The sequence below is a fragment of the Peromyscus maniculatus genome, chromosome 10 (genome assembly GCF_049852395.1).
Source record: "Peromyscus maniculatus bairdii isolate BWxNUB_F1_BW_parent chromosome 10, HU_Pman_BW_mat_3.1, whole genome shotgun sequence".
In the NCBI taxonomy this organism is placed as follows: domain Eukaryota; kingdom Metazoa; phylum Chordata; class Mammalia; order Rodentia; family Cricetidae; genus Peromyscus; species Peromyscus maniculatus.
The window spans coordinates 73,451,454-73,472,157 of NC_134861.1; the positions used below are offsets into that span (position 1 = coordinate 73,451,454).

At 36.7% G+C, this 20,704-nt stretch overlaps 1 pseudogene; it reads right to left on the minus strand.

Moving 5' to 3' along the window:
• Positions 1-8,350: 8,350 nt before the first annotated feature.
• Positions 8,351-8,617, minus strand: LOC102923021 (U6 snRNA-associated Sm-like protein LSm5 pseudogene; annotated as a pseudogene).
• Between the last annotated feature and the right edge of the window lie 12,087 nt (positions 8,618-20,704).

The following is a 20,704-nucleotide window of genomic DNA, read 5'->3' on the forward strand; positions in this document are numbered from 1 at the left end:
GCTAGATGTCAAATATTTTAAAGTGAAAACAACATAAGCATTGCCATTTTAATGGGACTGTCTATAAGTAAAGATGGCAATCAATAAATACATAAAATCAGAAATTCAGCAAAGGTTTGACTGACTGTCTCTTGGAGGCCTTCTTTTTCTGAAAAGGAAAAGCAGGGGGTGAGTCTGGGGAAGCTGGGAAGTGAGGGGGGAGTTGGGAGGAGTGGAGAGGGGAAACTGTCACTGAGATGTATTGTATGAGAGAAGAATCTATTTTCAATAAAAATAGTTATTTTAAAAAAAGAAACCATATGAAAGAACCACACATAAATTTTGGAGCTGCAAACACAGTGACTGACCTGAAAATATTTCTGAATATTTCAATAGTAGTTTTGAGCAAGTAGAAGAAATAGTCATTGAGCTCAAAGATAGGTTGTTTGAGATTTCCAGGGGGAAGAAAATAAAAAAAAAATCAGAAAGAAAGAAGGAAATTGAAAGAATAACATGTCTGATGCTTAGAGCACACTATCAAATAAAGTAAGAGAGAAAGTGGAATTAAAAAAAATCACAAAACATTCCAAAATCTGGGGTTATACAAACAGATATTTGGATTTATACAACAAAAACCTCAGATGTATGAAAAATAAAGACATATAAAAGCATATTCAGTTTCAAATGGTAAAGGCAAAGTAAATGTTGAGGGCAGGAGAAAGGGATTTCTTATAACATTATTGGTGGATATGGAGACAGAAACCTTGTAAAGGTGAACAGAGTTGGATATTATGCTCAAAAGAAATGAGTGAATGAACAAGACAAAGAGAAATCCTTAAAATAAACACTCAAGAAAACAATATTTGGCAAAGCTCTCTCTCTCTCTCTCTCTCTCTCTCTCTCTCTCTCTCTCTCTCTCTCTCTCTCTCTCTCTCTCTCTCTGTGTGTGTGTGTGTGTGTGTGTATGTGTGTGTGTATATGAGAGAGAGAGAGAGAGAGAGAGAGAGAGAGAGAGAGAGAGAGAGAGAGAGAGAGAGAGAGAGAGAGAGAGAGAGCTGACTTCTGAGAAATTTCACAAACTATAGTTATAACATAGCCACACTCACCACATAAGATGGAGGAATGAGCCATGGGTGAGATCTATGCCCTGTAAGAGAGATCAGTGTTTCCATTATAAGTAATTCCTGGTCATGGGAATACTAAAAACTAATGTCGATGGATTTCAATGCTGGCTTTTTGTTTTCTGAAAAAGACCCCTTGATAAACACTGACTGATTTTGCTCTCATGTTGTCCCATTCAAATTCAATTTGCAGACACCTATTATATAAATGGAAGATTGGTCTTTTAGAACAAGCCTGCCTCTCATATTCCCACAGGAAAATAGCAAAGCTGCTCAAAATACTATTAAAAATGTACTGTAAATAACAGTTCATTTCTTTTCCCATTATCTTGAAGAAAATACAAGTTATTTGATGATAGATTCTGTTTTTTTGTAGTCTTTTATCACAGATCTCAGAGCTTTCTTTGAGTCACCTCTTTGCAGAGACCTGAAAACACATGTTGGCTACAGCTGGAAGTTTGTTATAGTGACTTTCCCACAACATGGGGTGAAATAAGAAGATTTCTCCCCTGCAAGGAGCAGTGACCGATGCCATTGCACACCTTCCTCCTGACAGACCATGAACTGTATCTTTGGTCTTAAACCTGATCATTATTATATTCACAGACTATGTTTCCACAGGATTATGTTGAGATCTCAAAGAGCAGAAAAGGAGCTAAATATGAACAGTGAAGCTTGGCTTCTTAGTGGATGTCTTGGGCATATGGCAAAGGCCATGACCATGAAATGGTAAGTGGCAGTCATTACCTCGGCCTAATATTCTGAAAGTTTCTTCTTTTTTTTTCATGTTTTCCTTTCCCCAAAGAAAAATAAAATGCAGAGAAAGAAAAATCAGCTTTGTCCTCTAGCTGTATTATTCATGGGGCTTCTTAAGGAGCCATACTTGACTTCAGTAAGACTTTTGAATTCATAAAATTGATTATTATCATCCTTCAGAAGCATAACAATAAAGGAAACTAAAAATGCATCTATTAGCTAAATAATTAGCTAACAGTTGCTATGTTAGTTTCTTTTCTATTGCTGTGATAAAACAAAAGGCAGCAGGCACGGTGGCTAGAGTGGCTACTTGAGAGCTTAAGACCAAAACCACAAACCCAAAGCAGAGAGATCACCTGGAAACTGCACCAGTCTTCATATGCTCAAAGCTCATGTCTTGTGACATACTTCCTTCAACAAGAGCACACCTCCTAAATAGCCCCAAACAGCCACCCACTGGGGTCCAAGTGTTTAAATACATGAACCGACAAGGGACATTTTCATTCAAGCCACCATAGTTGTTTTCCTGAGTGAAAAAAAAAAAGGGGTTTTAAGTATATAAATCATAGGATTTCCCGTTATCATTTCAACATACTTCATTTTGACACCTTCTATTTATGTTATTTTTACCAGTTCACTCTAATTAAGTGTATTGATAGAATTTTGATGAATTAATTTTGAACAAGTACAGAAACTTTGTACAAGTTTACTGATTTGGTTATCGAACACAATTTTGGTATATTATTACCCTTGATCCATCTGTTCTTGAGAAATGCTACTTTTGCTTCAGAACTCTATTGCTCTGCAATTAACACTGCTGGCATATAAGCATGTTTCACAGAAGTATCTGATGGACACATGGTTTTAAAAAACTGATAATTAAAATAATTTTTATTGCTACACAAGTTTTAATACTCCCTATGGAATCACAAAAATATATTTACCAACCACAGTATTTGGCAATTAATTTGTTCCCAGAATATATAAAGGTTAACTGGCAAGAGTTAAAAGAAGGCACCTACTGTACAATATCAATCAGAGTTAATGGGGGCTACAAGGAATGATGTATTCAGTGGCCATGGTGATGGAAAGCAATTACTACTTCATCATCTTCAGAGAAGGGTAGAGATGGGTCACCTCACAGGCCAGTGGTAGCTGTGAATATGTTTGATGAGCTTTTTGGCCACTGCTATGGTAGTGGCCACACAGAGAGGACACAGATACTGTCAGAATGATGGCCTGGGAGAATTTTGGGAGGATGGAAGGTAAGTTATGGTGAAATCTAATGTTTGATAACTTTTGTATACTCATTCTGATGTCCTGAATATTCTAATGGTGGGATTCATCAATATGCCAAAGGAAAAGATATTCAGAGTGGTATCATTTTGGGACAAAGCTCTGTGAGGTTCCTTCACATAAAGCATCAACTATTAAGCCTCAGCAGAAAAGAGAAAGATAGCAATTAATGTAACTCAGCTGATAACATTGACTAATTTGCAATTTGTTATTGTTTCTTAGGATTTTTTGTTTGTTTATTTTTTATTTATCTTTTTTGAGACAGGGTTTCTCTGTGTAGCTTTGCACCTTTCCTGAAACTCACTCTGTAGCCCAGGCTGGCCTTGAACTCACAGAGATCCACCTGTCTCTGCCTCCCAAGTGCTGGGATTAAAGGCGTGTGCAACCAATGCCCGGCTCTTGTTTCTTAGTTTTTAATTTTTCATTATTTGAGAGAGAGTCCAGCTATATATTCTAGATGGACCTTAGCCTCAAATTTCTCCTTCTCTGTTTCTCAGTTGCAGTTATTATGGGCATGTACCACATGCCTTGCCTGCTGTGTTTATTTATACATTTGGTTAAAAGGCTTAGGTTACATTCATTGTTAAAATTATACTCTTTCCTTACAACTTTTCCTTTATTTTCTTCCACATTCAACTAAGAATATTTTTCTCTGTATGATGTTACACAAATCTTACTGATCTAGAATGAACTCCATAATAGTTCTCTCTTGATCATACTGCTTCAGTTTCCTATTGGCAACCAATGATAAAACAGCTGTACTAATATGACTTTCTCAGTTGCCAGTATTTTCAAGTTCTCTTTGAGACAACCAATGGAAACAATAAAATTAACTTTAGTAATTGTATCTTAAAACACTTCATTGATGCATTTTTTTTTTTTTTTTGCCTACTGGTTCATCAAAATGAGAAATGCAAGTTAGCCTAAGGCCAGCCAGAATTCTATTTTTAATGGAGTCAAGGTTTTGTTCAAGTAGAGAACTTATTGTTTGAATATTCACTTTGCACACTCAATAAATCTGCATCTAGTGTCCATAGAGGGGTATTCTCATATGCATGTCTCATATCCAAGGCTCACAAATTCTATCAACAAAGGAGATGGCAGTATGTATATATTTGCCAGATTAAGAGGTATTCAGCATCTTTTATTAATTGTTTTGAGACAGAGTTGCAAATGAAGTGCAGAGTGCTTGTCAACATGCAACCTTGCTTTCTGAGCCTCCTGAAAACTAAGACAGTGGGTGCTGCCAGGCCAGCCTTTGTTATGCATCTTATGGAGTGGCTTCACAAATTCACAAGTGGATAGATTATCTTCATCAGGATCACTGAATCTTTGGTGGCTGTGGTGGTTTGAATGAGAGTGACCTCCTTAGGCTCATATGTTTGCATGGTTGGTCCCAGTTAGTGAGACTGTTTGGGAAGGATTAGAAGGTGTAGAGGATTGGAAGAAGTGTGTCACTGAGAACAGGTTTGGGGTTTCAAAAGTCTCTGCCGGACTCTCTTCTCTCCTTCTCTCCCTCTCTCCCTTTCTCCCTCTCTGCTTGCTGCCTGTGGATCAGGATGTAAAGCTCTCAGCTACTGCTCCAGAGCCCTGCGGCTCTCTGCTTTCCACTATATTGATCATGTACTAACCCTCTAAAGCTGCAAGAATTACCTTGGTTAGGGTGTCTTTTCCCAGCAATAGAACAGCAGCTAGGGTATTAGAGTGACTAATTTGCTATGTTGCTAATCATCGGTCTCCGAGTTGCATGCTATGAGCGGAGAGGAACACCTCGAGGGAAGCCATTGTTATATTCGCTTTACTCCTTAGCGGAGATGAATCTGGGCATTAGTAATTTGGGTGAAAAAGACGTCATTAATCCCTGAATTACAGTGCTGATAGAGTTTCTAGACTTAATGTCAAATAGATAGGCACCAGGACTATAAATCTTTTCTCAGGAGAAATGTCTGTGTGACAAAATTGGCTCAAATAAATCAGTAACCATTTGCCTGGTTGCCTGGGCTGTGTTCTTGGGGTCACCATTCATTTCTTCTGTTGATATGTTGCCTACTCTACGACAGCCGTCATTAGAGTAGTGAAAGAAAATGTCCTCTTTAGTTTACACCCAGCCTCTATTCCTATTGTTATGGGCACTTTACAAACAAACTCATCAAATTCCATACTTAGTGACCGACCGAGAATAGAAGCAAACTTATGGCCACATGCTAATATATTTAGTGAGAGTCTTCACTTAAATAGAGAGAATGTATGTGGCCAGTGAATGTCATATTCTGACCATTCTGAACGGTCCTCTCACTTAAACACATTGATCTTCCATCTTCTTGAATGTGTTCCTTATGATACCACGAGAGTGACTAATGTCTTGGCTGGTTAGTATGAATTAGTGAAGTTACCACATCGAGCCATTTTGCTATTATTTTAAATGCCCATATATATTTGGTCAAGATTCCCAATCCCGAGTGTAGCATGAATCTTAAGAAGTCTTATTAATAAAAACAAACCCGGAGCTGGGTATTGGGGTGAATGCTGGAAGATCAGAGAGACAGAACAGGCTACAGCCACCTCACCTTGCCGATTCCTCAGTTGATCCTGTTTCCTCAGACAGGAAACCTCTGAGTCCTCATCCAAATTGATCTCAGCTGAACTGCTGCTCAAAAACCTAAAAGCTTAACCAGCTCTAGTTCCTGGTCCTCACGCCTTATATACCTTTCTGCCATCACTTCCTGGGATTAAAGGCTCACTTCCTGGAATTAAAGGTGCAAGTCACTATGCCTGGCTGTTTCCAGTGTGGCTTTAAACTCACAGAGATCCAGATGGATCTCTGCCTCCCAAGTGATAGGATTAAAGGCGTTTGTGCCACCATTTTCTGGCCTCTGTATCTAGTGGCTGTTCTGTTCTCTGACTCCTGATAAGTTTATTAGGGTACACAATATTTTGGGGAACACAATACCACCACACCCAAGTTAAATAGTTCTATTTGTTTCTGTCACATGGCTAATTATATTATTAATTAGCATCATATCTTTCTATTTCTTGTAATTGCATTCTGTACCTGATCCACAGCTATGTCTGCACCCTAGCCATGTGAGAAATGCTATGTAGGAGGCTTTTTGCAGATGAAAATGGTTACAGACTTTGAATGACCCCCTCGCCGTGTTTTCATGTGTGCATGTGCACATGCATGTGAGTCATGATGAGCAAAACTATTTAATCAATTCAGTGCTATAACAAATTGATTTTCTGAAACTGCCTTCCACTGAAAGAAGTTTCATCATCCCAAGACATCAATAATAATTGCAGTGATGTTGGTGCCACTAGAGTCATGGATACTTAGTGTCCTATAGCCCCAAAGGAAGAAGCCACCTACCTGTGCACTTGTCAGATATATGAAACATTAAGTCTGAAATCCAAGTGTGAGAAGCCATATAGTGGGAGCATCCTGAGTGTTCTCTAGGGAGACCCTAACAAAATGTCACACACTGGGTAAGAGAAGCCATAGAATTTGTTGTCTTACCCTTCTGAAGACCAGGTGTCTGGGACCAAGGCATTTGTGTGGTTGTTTCCTTTTTGAGGTGCCTTTTCCTAACTTCTAATGGATTCTCTGAAACTATTTGATATTCCTTAGGCGTAAGGTTGTTTTCATCCATTCTTTCTCTATCTCCTTATCTTCTCCTCTCATTTCTTCTCTCTGCCTCTTATCACTTCCCCTGTCTATGTGTACAAATTTTCTTCTTATAAAGACACAGATTTTAATGAAAGCCCACTCTACTTCAGCATGACTTAAAAAATTAACTGACTTTTCCTAGAAAGAGAAAAAAGGAAAAAAAAAATTAACTGACTTAACAAATTATAGATGTGATGGTCCAATTTCTAAATAAGGCCAAATTCTCTTGTTCTGGAACTTAAACTGAAGCATAGCATGTGAGCTTTTCAGGAAGAAAAAAAATAACCCTCAAATAATCTTACTGCTTAATATAATTTATGGCTTAAGAGTTACATAATGTGTATCTATACATATATGGAATAGTGATAAGAATACATTCACTCATTCAATGTTGGGCTATTTGACTAAAATGTATTCATTAATATACATCAGATTCCTCTGAAAACTATTACTTTAAGAAATGAACTGGTGCCAGACAGAATGTTCTATTGGTTCCTAACAATTATATAATTAGGTATATAAGATGTATAATGTATAAATACATTGACTTAAGTTCTGCCTTTGGTTGTGTATGTTCAGCTGCTTCAGAGATAGGAATCCTCAAGCCTGTAAATGTCATTCTGACCTCTGAGTGATCAATTTTATTCCTACATCATGAGGTTTGATTAAAAAATTATTGCCTGAGCTGGTTACCTGTAAGTGCTTTTGAAGCTCATAAAGTAATCCAATCACTTTGGAATCTAATTTTGATATTTATCCCAGTGACAACCAGTTCATAAAGGAATTAAGGTAATTTTTGCCAATACCCTGTTAGGCATTTATTCAAATTAATTGTTTTTGGCGTCTTGCTGCCTGTTTGCTACCTTTCCCATTTAAATCCAACTTTGCTTTTTAAAATACTCAGAGATATTTTATTTTCCAATAAATAACCTCCAACACTTTGAACGTGAAAGAACATAATTCTGGGAAGTTTCAGTTTCCCCATGTATTTTTCTTGTGCCAAATCTTGAAAAGTGGTAACGTGTCTATAAACTTTGCTGCAGGTACCCTGTGCCAGACAGGTTTCATTGCTGAGAAAAGTAACTGAAAAAAAAAAAAACTGGGTTATGAGAGGCAAGATCTATTTGGACGCATGGTTTCAGAATTGTCAGACTGTGGTCCCTGGATCTTCTCATGTCTAGGATTGTGTGTTTCAAAGCAGAGCATCATGGAAGAATGGATGTGGTGGAAGTTTATGTTGGAAAAGAAGCATAGAGAATGAGAGAGGAAGGGCCTGTCAATCAGATATAGCCTTCAAGAGCACAGCCCCAATGATCTGTTTCCTGCAACTAACCCCAACTCATGTTTTCCATACCCTCCTGTATTAAGTCATTATAAACTCAACTGTGGATTCTTTTATATCCACCCCCAATAACCTTTTAAACATGGGCATACGTCTTCAAAGTATTTCCATTTAGTGGAAGCTTAGCTTTATAAAATCTGAATAATACAGGTTTAAAAATGTTAGAATATAGTATAAATCAAGGATATCTATTCATCCTTCTCCTCCAGGAACCAAAATTGTTATATTATTTCTATTTATCAAAAATGTGATCTAATTTAGGAACCTTTTATTTTGATGTAATTTTAAACTCTGTGATGTCTTCCAGGACCATATTGACCAAGTTATCAAATCCTTAAAGTGTACCAACAATTTTCTTTTTACCACTCTTCATCACAGTGAGAATTTTTGATCCTATACACTTATCCATAAATCCAGTGTCATGACCTGGGAAGGGTTAGTGGTCACTTTAGCTGCCATAGCCATGTCAGAAGTCACCTGATAATATTTTGTTGGCTCCTTATGGGAGGCCTTACCCTTTTGGAGGAGTGGATGCGGGTAGGTTGGGGGGAAGGCAATGGGGTGGGAGTGAGAGGGAGCAGGAGGAGGGGTAAGAGGGGTTGGTATGTAAAATGAATAAATTTTTTTAAAAAGTCACCTGATCCTTTATTATTCAGTACAAACTCTATTAAAAACTTTATTTACTGATGGGGATACTCTTAAAGATTAATCTACCCCAAAATATGATTATATCATGGTGTGGAGTTCTGCTTAGGGATATAGATAAACAATTGTTTACTTCCAGATTCCATCACATTTCACATCATCACCTAACATGAAGGAGAAACTCAACCAAGTGGGTAGGCTATATTCTCTTCAGATTATGGCTGCTTTCTTTCCTTGTATGTTTTCTGGACAAGTAATGAGATGATATCATTCATCTTTTGGGATTCTGCTTTGGCATGAAATGCATAGATATATCATTTGGTCACCTTTGCCATTTTCCTTGGTGGAATTCATTTCTTGGTCAACATTTAGCTTCCCCATATGATATAACATTTTTGGATAAGGTTGTCTTTGACTGCTTACCATCTTCTGTCCAGGAAACTGTAGAGCTCTAGAGTGTATTCTGTACATGTCCCCTAAAAGCAGAGAAGCAGGAACTGACATGTTATTGCTTAGTATGGAGCTCAGGAGACAAAAACACCCTTTGTGCACTATTAGTCCTCCAAATAATTATACATGACAAAGTTTATGAAAGACACTTGCCTTTTTCTCCAAAAGTTCTGAGAATTTATGCAAAAAAAATCCACAATTCTTGTTTTAGAGGTCATTAGACTCTATGAAATGTTTCCAATACACATACACATACATAACATATAATAGCCTTTTCTACAAAGCTGTAAGAAATAGAAGCATTTGGTTAAAATAAGAATTAGTACTCCAAAAAGCACTAGCTTGGGGTAATAGCTCCCGTTTTAATTGGGATTCTTATTGCTCACAGCGTATGTTCTTAGACTCACTGTAGCTATGCTTTTGAATCTCCCACTTCAGAGACCATAGTTTACTTATTAGATCAGAACTATTTAAAATTCACCTTAATAAGCTTTCAAGGCAAGCGTGAAGCACAAATAAAAGAAAATGGTTTTCACTTAAGTATATCAAAGGGTTGGTTCATATTAGGGTGCTTAAACAAAATGCATTAATGCTGAATGCCTTTTACTATTAAAAAACCCACACATGGTAGCTCTGCAAATTTCAGTCCAACAGCTTCTGATCAAATGGTTCTTAAATCGTGATGAACATAGGGGTCATTTTGAGCACCGTTTCTGGGTAATGCAACTGTGGTACTCCTGCGAACAGTACTTTTTGAGGAATTTCTCATTTGATTAGATTTTTATATGTTTTTGGAAATGCCAGACTTCTCAGTGATGAGATAATAGAAACCTTGCTAGGCTTCATACATAAGCCACTTCTTCCTCAGATACTCATGTAATCATTTTCATGTGTATATTGTGTGCCTGATTCTTTGTGCATCATGGATGTGTAGGAGTCTGTGGAAGTTAGAAGAGGTTGTTGGACCCCCTGGAATTGGAATTACAGGTGTTTATGAGCCACTATGAGGATGTTGGGAAACAAACTTAGGTTCTTTGTGATAGTAGTCAATGTTCTTAACTGGTGAGCTGTGAGAGCCAAAGTTACATTTTAAGTTTTAATGACAATGCCTAAGATATCCATGAAACAAAAATACCTCTGATCTGTAAGGCCCTTGCCCAAGGATAGATAGTTCCTGAAATGCTGGAAGCTATCGTTTATGGGAGATAATAAGCCACATGCTTTTTAGTCCTCTAAACAAGTTTGTTTGACCCATCTGTACTGATGTGCTTGATCACATGTGGATGGGGGTTCACAGGCTATCGGTACTTCAGGATGTATGCTTGCCCCTGCTTAGACCTGATGGAAAATGCCATGAATTATGGGTTTTCCTTCTTAAGCCACTACAAACTGCGATTTTTGGCCATTTCCATGGAACCTGTGTATGGACCTGGCCAGAGCTAATCCACCTGGCCTGTATTTAATTAAAGCTTATGTCAAATTTGCCTTTAAACTGTGGCAGTGGTCTTATTCTCAATCAGTAGGATTAACAGAGCAGTCTCCCCAGACTCCCACTGATACTTTGCAGTGATATGTTGTGTATCAAATAAAGCTTGCCTGAGGATCAGAGAGGCAAAGGAACAAGCCACTGGAGAAACTTCTCGCCACTATTGAATCTTCAGACTGAATGGAAGGTGAGTTCCTATCTCCACGAGTCCTCTGACTGAAAGCCTCTGAGTCCTTAGCCAAAAGGCTGTCCTGGTTCCTGTCTTCTCATGTCTTTTATGTCTTTCTCCACCCAGCCATTTCACTTCCTTTTTAGTGCTTGGATTTAAGGCACATATGCTTCCCAAACTGATAGCAAAGGCATGAGATCTCAACTGCTGGTATTAAAGGCATGTGACTCCAAAGCCCTGGGGTTAAATGTGTGTTCCACCACTGCCTGGCTCTGTTTTTCTCCTAGACTGAATCAATCTCATGTAGTCCAGGGTGATTTTGAACTCACAGAGATCCAGATGGATCTCTGCCTCCCAATTGCTAGAATTAAAGGTGTGTGCCACCACTGCCTAGTCTCTGTGTTTAATCTAGTGGCTTGTTCTGTCCTCTGATCTTTGGGAAAATTTTATTTGATACACAATATATCACCACATTTCTCCTTTTCTTTGTTTAAAATAATAAAAGAAGGTTATAACTAATGTAAGAAAAACTATATACAATAACTATATACAACATATACAGTCAAGAATTACATTAACAATGTCCAGTCCATTAACATCTGACAGAATCAGAGAAAATACTCCACTATTTATCCTATTTTGGTGAGTCCAAAATGTTATACCTAATTCATGTTCTATCCTAACGTGTACCAACCCAAAACTATCCTTTGATGTCTTTCAAACTTATACACTTTATACCATTTAGTGAGTTTCTTTTCTGAATTTGTTAACAAGGAGAACTATAACTATCTAGTCTTCAACTCCATTAGAGAACGAAGAAGGAAAAAAATATTACCTAAGTAATCAGGAAATGCTAACAAATGAATTCCAAAAAATGTGAGAAATGATAGAAACAGTTGGCTGCCTGGACAGTCACCCAAGGTTCCTCTGCAATGTTGGGGCATCCATCTTTGGCCTGTAGGCCTAGCATATCTAACAGACTTTTCTGTGGAGCAAGATACTCTGAAGGGCTTTCCTACCCTGTCTTGGCAAGGTTCAGCAGTCCTTTATTTTGTGTCCTGCTGGTCCATTTTTGACAGTATACTATCAGCAATTGAGGCAAGGGCATTTTCTTGCCTAGTGGCTAACTTGCCACAAAGAACATAAACTCCACATGGAGGTTCTTCAATGCCCATTATATTCTCTGAAGTAGATTGGTGCTACCAGGAACAAACATATCTCACTGTCATTAAAAAAAGGAATCTATGTTATTAAAATATCTTAAATGCCATATTCTGTAGATCTCTGAAGTGTTTGAAGATGACCTGTCTATCTAACATAAATCTCTGTTTGACTTTGAATATATAACTAACATAAGTTTGATTATAATAGGTGACTAACTACTAACTTTCATTTCTTTTTATCCTAATTAGTTGGTAATAATAACTTTCATGGACTAGAAAATTGTATTATACTGTTAAATGAGCTGTATAGATACAATACCTTGAACAAGAATAGAAATACATGTACAGTATGTTGCAACAAATATAATCTCAACTTTGTATTAATATACACAATTTGTACACAATATACAAAAATCCAATCCAATGTAAAATATTTAAAACTAGTAGTTGCTTTTTAAAAGTAGATTTAGCAATCTACCTTTTTATCTTATCACCACTTTTTTTTCTTAAGTTTTTGAGATTGTATTTAGTTATAACATTTCTTTCTTCCCTTTTCTCTCTCCAAATTCTCCCATCTCTCTCTATATATAATCTCCTTCAAATTTATGGCTGTATTTTCCATCTATTATTATTACTTGCATATGTGTGTGTGTGTAAAATATGTATTCATAAATACATCACTTCTTAATAACACAGAGGTAACTTAGTGATGTTAACTGTTTCATGTAATAGTCATTCAAAGTTTCATTATCCATATTGATTTTTTTCCCTTAAACAACTTGCAGAAGCAAAAAGTTTTCAGTCATCTTCTATTTAAACAAAATGGGGTGTAAAGATAGGCTATACTTCTGAGGCTGAAATGAATGATTGGGCGTTATTATTTTATGCTTAAGTTTTTGTTCTTGACTATATTTAAATGTATAGCTGGAGTCCTTATCAAACTCACTTTCTTATGCATGTGTCTTCCTGACATGTGTTTTCTTTGAAAAGCAGAATAAAGACTCATGACCAGAAAATTGTGCTAAAATGTGTGTTAAGAATGTGCAATTTTTTAAATCTCAATTTTACTATTTCTTAATGTAAATCTTATATTACTCTCAAAATCTTCCTTACTCATATGCTATGCAATGCTCCATTTAACAGGTTAACTGTGGGAACAATGTGTAGGAGGATTTTGCTTATAGCTATTATGTAAAAATGCCAGGAGTTTCACAGGCTTGAATCACGGAGAGAAGTGGGTGTGGTGAGGGAGAACTTTGATTTGTTGTGAACTCCTTTTCCCTCCTTGCACAGCTATATTTAACCTTGGAACCATTTACTGTGTCCCAGCTATATTTACACAAGTTGGAAACTCAGTGGATGTGTTTCTTTTTATAACAATCTAAAAAGTGTTTGATAGAAATATTAACAGTGACAGAAATGTGGCTCAAAGTGATGTTTGCAATGCTAGAGTGACATTGCAGTCATACACAGCAATGTAGGCCGTAGGTCACAAACAGATCACATGCTATGGATGAGTTGAGTTTAGAAGATTATTCTTGGTTGAAAATAATCACGAAATTTGATTGTCAATTTTTTTTAAACTCCAAAGTAGGGATAGTAGTTTATGCCAATAATCCCAGAACTCATAAGGCAGAAACTGGTGAATTGCTATGAGTTTTAAGGCTACCCTGGATTAAACCTAAAGTGAAGAAGAGAAGACAAAAAGAACGTAAGAGTAGGAGAATGGGGAAGAATGCTATAAAATGCTGTCTTCTGAGTATGACACATGGCCCATTGTACTCAGGAACTCACAGCAGCTACACAAGATTTACTACACAAGACCCATACAAAATCACTCCAGTCAACATCCCAGCATTGGTGGGACTGGGCTTCCCAAGAGTCTCCACTCCTGGTTGAGTTTGGCAATTCAAGGCTTCTGGTTGAGTCAGACCATTTTGTTTTATGAATGTGGCTGCTGGCAGGTTGTCTGTGATCCTAGTGGATAGCCTTAAAATTTATCAGAATTAATTGGTACCAAATGAGCACAAAGACATACTAAAATCACACCAGGACAGCCAGGCCCAAGCGGTTACCAAGCATACCAGACTGAGGAAAGGGTGTGACACTTGCGCTTGGACACCATAAACAAGACACTAATACTGTGGTTGTAACAACCCCCACCAATCTGCCATCTATCTAGTATACACAGTAAGGGGGAAAGAGAAAGAGAGAACTCCACATGATCCCAGGGCCTCAGCTTGGCTCTGTCATCCATCCAGTCCTGTGCTTTTCTTTTACAACATCCAGGGTCCTGCAGACTTGCTTCTACAGTTCAACTCAGCCTGAAGTCTCAGTTGAACTCTGACCCTTGTGGCTTAACCTGAAAGTGTAGACTTCCAGCAGAGTTTGTTAACTTATTTTTTACAGAGATTCTTTCTGCATCCTTATTAGCCACCTGCTTTTAGTTAGGACTCTTTGAAACTTCTTGAACCTTGCTGTGCCTCTTTAACCCTTTGCAGCTAATCCTAAAACTGTGTGTGTGGATAGGTAGATTTACTGTGGGATGTGTAGTACGTGACCTGAGAGTTAATGTTGGTAATTAAGACAGGGATAAAAAAATTCTGTGTTTATCTTGACTGGATATCAAGGGAAATCAAGACTACTTGGGAAGTTGCTGTCAGTGAATCTGATGTAGCTTGAAAATTCATTGTTAGTCAATAAATTCTGACATTGTAGAAGGACTCAAATATGTTGATCTATTTTCCTGACAGCACACTTATGGTACTAATATTTTACAATTTCTGCTTTAATCCAACATGCAGTTTTTCTCCCTTGGTTCCTAATCATTTGCCATGGGATAGATGTGCCACATAATGGAAGCACAAAGCACAGAATGTAGGGAATTGGCTCGCTATTCTGAGTTCTCCTTTAGTAGTTGTGAATTAAATGTTGGAAGTTTCAGAAACTCTCTAGTGATGATAAACATTCTACTATGCAAAACTGTGTTACTGGGACAAAGCACAAACTCAAATGTCACACACTAAGTGAGACACAGGTGTGTCCTGACAAGCTCTTAGACAGCTACATTGCAAGTCATCTGTGAGTTTACATTCATGGTCACCTCTAAAGTTACTGTCCTGAAGTCCCAAATGGTTCATGCTTCATGAAAAAAGTAGTTTAATAACAAATATGTACAAGCTAAATCGATCTGTTTATATATGTAAATACATATATATATATATGTATTTACATATATAACACACATATATGTCTGTACGCATGTATATAATCTTGCCTGAAAGCAGGGTGTGAACTGAAGCTAGAGACTAGACACATTTTCACATCTGGGAAGGAATCAAGATTTATTACGTCTTGAATGTCAAGATTGATCTCCCAAATGTCAAATGTCTCAGGAAGGAGTCTCAGCTTTGATAGGATCAAATTTATCATTTCTTCTCATGAAGCTGTCACTGAATTTCAGAACTCTCCCAGTTAACCCTCAGTATCCTTAATTATTATTTACTATGCTATCACCACCATAAAATGGCAGAACTTCATAATAAGTATTACAGGTTAAGACTCTTTAGGTAGTCTTTTCTTTCTTTGATGATTAGAAATTTAGCCATGTAGAGGTTAAAGATACACACACACACACACACACACACACACACACACACACACACACACATGCATGCTTGTGCACACACAAGCACACACGCACACAAACACACATAAACTTTTTGAAGCTTAATGGAGTTTATGATAATAACTTTGAAGAATGAGAGAGTGTGTATTGAAATATGCATTTATTTTGTTCTATTTAGAAGGTAGAAGAAGAGAATTTATGTTCATGTAAAAATCATTAAAAAAAAAAAAACCCTTAAAAGTCAAGTTTGCCGGGTGGTGGTGGCGGCGCATGCCTTTAATCCCAGCACTTGGGAGGCAGAGCCAGGTGGATCTCTGTGAGTTCGAGGCCAGCCTGGGCTACCAAGTGAGTTCCAGGAAAGGCGCAAAGCTACACAGAGAAACCCTGTCTCGAAAAACCAAAAAAAAAAAAATTAAAAAAAAAAAAAGTCAAGTTTATATGAGGAGAAACAACCACTGGAGGGAGTTAAAATTAAGCAAAGGAGAAAACAAGGAATTTCTGCAGTCACATTCTAGGAGTGATGGAGGAATCACATTTATAAGAATGAATCGCAAGTAAAGATTGTCATTCCTAAAGAAGAGATCTGTTTGAAAGCATTTGGATTTGGATACGTTGTCAAGTTGAAAAGTATGTATATGTATAGCCAGAGGTGCTATGGAGCTTCAAGGAATCAGTGTTTTCCAGACAGGACAGGGTAGATGCACATATGAACCCACAGAGATTACAACAGCATCCGTAACACCTATACAGGCCCAAGCCAGAGAACATCCAGGTATGGAGGAGAGATGGTGGGTAAGTAGCCCCACCCATAGCTGAGAAGTTATGGACATTTGATAACTGTCGGAGAGGGAGAGTCAATTCTTTTCCAGTGGAGTGGTACCTGGTATATGGACCACACTCCAGGGCAGGCACCATGCCCAGGAATAAGTGTTCAACACAAAGCAGACAGATGTTTTACTTTTATTTTTTTAAGCTAGACAAACAGCAATAGGAGCATGAGTGAGAGAATGAAGCTATGAAGAAGCTGGGTGGGCAGGAAGGTTTAGGAGGATTAGGGAGGAGTTGGGGGAAGGAGATGAATATGACCAAAATACATTACATGGAATCCTCCGAATCCTCCAAGAAAAATATAAACATTAATTTTTAAAAGTATATGCATGGGTTGGCAAGGCTAGTTCAGTTCAAAGTCTTTGAGTGCTGTGAAAAACGTTTACACTATCTTCTCAAACACCTGGGACTGTTTCCCCCTTTCCCCAGTCTTCCTGTGTGCTAAAGATTCCTGTTTGGCATATCTCTGAAGTTAAAGAGAACCATTAAAAAATGTATTGTGCTGGAGATAATTAGGCTTTCAAAACACAAAATGAGACATTTTAGCAAATTATTGACAGATGAAAAGAAAGGAAATTGCAAAAAAGAATGTCAAAATTTCTTTGTAAAGAATTATAATGAGATAAAGTAATGATCATAATAATTAACAACAAAACAATAATAATACAGAAAAATTGTCAAAGAATAGGATCAGGACAGACCAGAGCGATACAAATTCAATATGCGTGCATGATTATTTGAAGATTTTTTTTGATAGCTATCAGAAAGATTATTGAGTAGTTAAGAAAATTCACCACCCCGTTTCAATTACTGAGATGAGATGCCAAAGGTGAACTACAGAATGAACAAAGGATCATTTGAAAGGCTTTGGCATGAACTGAAGAAGACAAAGAGATGATAATACAATAACAATTAAGAAACCAGCTAAATAAATTCGTACATATTGAAAAAGGGAGCATTGGATACTGGCAAGCACCTTGTTAAGCATGATTGAATAAAGGTTTCCTTTCCCCCAGGACTACACAGCAAGGCATTTATAGATCCAAAGCAAGCTCAAACAAAGATGTAGAAAAGTTTACAGACATTATCAATATCAGGTATAAGAAGCTGAAATGTGTTTATGCAAAGGAGGCTAATAAACTGCAATAATGGATGAAAGAAGTGAGTTAGAACCCCGAGGACATGAATCGGGTCAAATGATCCTGGATCTAGAACAACTCTGACCAGTGAGGCAGCTAGCTATGGAAAAATTTAGGTGAACAATTTCATTGTTTAGATGGGACTAGGAATATTAGGTGCAAGCAATTGGCCAGTTGTATTTACAGAACTCAATAAACTGAAATGCTTGTTTTCTATTGAAGTTCTTGTTTGGCTTTTATTCTGACCACTTGATCTTAGAATGTTTTGACTCAGAATGAAAACTAATAAGAAGAGGTTGCAATCATTTCCCAGCATTGTCTTCATATGTGCCTTGTTTCGTAGCTGTTTAAGGGTTCTATCAATCCAGGATTTTCTCTTGGGCATAAATATTGGCTTGTTGTTGCTGTTGTGTTTCATCATTATTTTGATTGGACCAAAACAGTGTGAAGATGCAGAAATGTACTCAAACTGCAAAAAGAACCCATATCCTTATATCTAAATGGTAAGAATTTGGTTGACTAATTGACTTGGGGAACCAGATGGGATTTTTTTCTCTTGTCTATCATATGGTAATATTCCAGCCCTTAGAGATGACAACAACTAGATTATAAAAACGTAAGGAGATACTTAACAATAGCCAATGTAATCAGAATATAAAAAGTTAAATAGAAGACCACATTGATAGAACTGGAGTCACTAAAATGAAATTGATTAGCAATATTCAACTTCTGTGAGACTGAGGAGCAACTGTAACTTTTCGTATTGTTAAGGAAGTGCAGGGTGCCACAAACATTGTTTGCAATGTCCAGATACTCTAGACTTTTACTCTGACAAAAAAAATATGTAAGACTTTCACATTGGTACAAACAGACTGGAAACATTTTCATTTACCAACTAATTAAAGGACAAAAAATATTGGTATAACTATATAATAGAATATCACTTAGCAATACAAAAGAACAATTTACCAATATAAACAACATAAGTAAATCTCTAAAATATCAGAAAAAAAGCCTGATATCATTTGTATATATTATGTTGTCCTCCAGTTTTAAATATTTCTATTTAAATTTTCTATTGTGATTTTTTAAATTATTGATTGTTTACATAGATGCTATTTGTTTCACATCTTGAAGATATTTTTCATATCTGTTTTGTTGCCAGTTGTTTATGTGGTTTTATTTTGTTTCAAATGTTTAGAAACTTGTTTCCATGGAGGTTAGTGATCAGCTGGGAACTTTTAATGCCTGGTTGAAAAGAAATCATGTTTTATATTCAGCTATTGGATGAAATAGTCTGCAGATGCAAAGTAGATAAAATGCTCCAGCATTATTAAAGTTTTTACGTGCTGACTCATTCTGGGTGTTATTGGTGAAATTATTAAGTCCACTCCAGTAGGTGTGCTGAATAGAGGACTGTTAAAGCCACCAGTTCTAACTGTGTGTTTATTTAATTCTCTTTTAACTTTCATCAGTATTTGTTGCATGGAACTGGAATTTCTGTTGCTAGACGGAATCATGCTTAGGACTCTTATGACTTCTTTGTGAATTGTACACCTGTGTCTTTAGTTATACTCTGTATGGTTTGGTGTTAGAATCCCCACTCTAGCTTCTTTCCTACCATTTTTTAAAATCAGATATCAACATCACATATGCAGAAATGTGCACAGATACACACAAACACAATATTCTTTTCAATTTAAATAAATTTTTTGATATGTTTAGTTTTTAGTAAGCTGCATACAGCTGCATCTTGGTGTTTTATTTTTATTTATTATGACACTCTGTGCCTTTTAATGTATACGCATAGACTTTTATATTTGTTATGCTTCCATGTGCAATTTTAATCATAATATCTATTTCCTACTTTTCTGTTTCTGTTTGTTCTCTTATTATCTGTATTACAGATTTTCCAGGTTTTATTTTATCACCATTTTTGTTCATGGATTATTTGTTGGTTAATAAGTTATTATTTAATGGTCTACCAGGTATTTAATTTTTTGCAGCCTGTGTTTTAGTGACATGAAGCCTGTTTACACAGTGTAAGAACCTCTTTGGCTTCTGTACTATATACTGGTCTGGTTTTGCTCCAACTTATCATATACTCTTGATAAGTATTATTTTTGCTGTTCATCGTCAATGATTAGATTAACAATTGAGAAAAAATATACTACATACTTATTTTTTTAGTTACCATGGTGGTTCTCATCATCCAAATTTCTCTTTGATGTTATGTATCTTTTATGAATTCTTATATTGCATTTATATTAGTGATGGAGTCTGTTGGCTTATTTGGGTTGTAAAAGTCATTATTTAGTTCTCACTTTTAGAACATACTTAATCTGGAGATAAAATTGTCATTGATAATTTTTCCTTTTAACAATCTATATAAATACATCAACTGTACCTTTGGCAAAATAAAACAACAGCAGTAGCAGGAGAGAAAAGTGGGGTGAGCGACATCCTCTGTGTTGATTGAAGATGTTTCTCTTTTCTCCTCAGGCTTTCTTTTAGCCTCTTCAATCTCCAGGATTATAGTTTTCATTGGATTTGATATTGCAGAAGTTATTTCTTCAGCAATTTTTTTCTTCACTCCAAGTCTAGGTTTTTAAGACTCCATCCAGTCACATGTTACATTAGTATTGTACCACAGGAGACAGGTAAACCAGCGATGAGCTGAGTTCTTTGGTTGTTTTTCTCTGTGACCCTTATTTTTAATAGTTTGATTACTCTGTCTTTAAGTTCACTCACCTTTTCTTCTGTTAGGTCTGTTCTGATGATTATCCTGCCTTTATTTCATTCAATATTATATTTTTATTTATCAGTTTCTATTTGAATCTTTTCAATAGCTTTCCTCCTGTTTCTTGCCCTGTCGATGTTTTCTTTCACATCCTTATTTGTATAATGTTTGTAATCCATGGTTTAACTACCTTAGTCTATTGCTTCTTGCTCTGATCCTATCAGTTACCCATCTTCTGCTCACAGGTTGTGGTTTTCTGCTTCTCCATGCAAACTGTAACTTTAGCTGGATTATAGTA